We start from the raw sequence: 642 nt of genomic DNA on the forward strand, positions 1-642 counted from the left end.
TCTTCAGGCCCAATCCCATAAACCATGATATTCAATTTGGTTTCATACCAGAGTACGTTTAAGTTAATGTTTGTGCTCAATGCTAACTTAAACTTCAATATATTTGGCCCAGAAACCCTTTCAAAGAGTGGCGTTTAAGTTTCAGTTTAAGGTTAAACTGAAACTTAAACGTGGAATTGGAAGAAAGCAACCCAGGAGGGTAATTAATCGAACACGTTTAAGCTTCAGTTTAAGGTTAAGCTGAAGCTTAAACGTGGAAATGAAGATTGCCAACCCTGGAGGCAATTCTGGTCGAACACGTTTAAGCTCCAGTTTAAGGTTAAATTGGAGCTTAAACGTGGAAATGAGAAGGCAACCCTGGAGGAGCAAAAACGCCGAACACGTTTAAGCTCCAGTTTAACCTTAAACTGGAGCTTAAACGTGGGAATGAAGAAGGTAGCCCAGGAATGTGAATGTCGAACACGTTTAAGCTCCAGTTTGAGGTCAAACTGGAGCTTAAACGTGGAAATGGCTTCCTGGTGCATAATGTGGTTCGAACACGTTTAAGCTCCAGTTTAAGGTTAAACTGGAGGTTAAACGTGGAAATGCTCCCTTGGTGCCATTCTCATTCTGGCGTTTAACCTTCAGTTTAAGGTTAAACTG

Source organism: Arachis duranensis, chromosome 6 (assembly GCF_000817695.3).
Source record: "Arachis duranensis cultivar V14167 chromosome 6, aradu.V14167.gnm2.J7QH, whole genome shotgun sequence".
NCBI classification, from domain to species: domain Eukaryota; kingdom Viridiplantae; phylum Streptophyta; class Magnoliopsida; order Fabales; family Fabaceae; genus Arachis; species Arachis duranensis.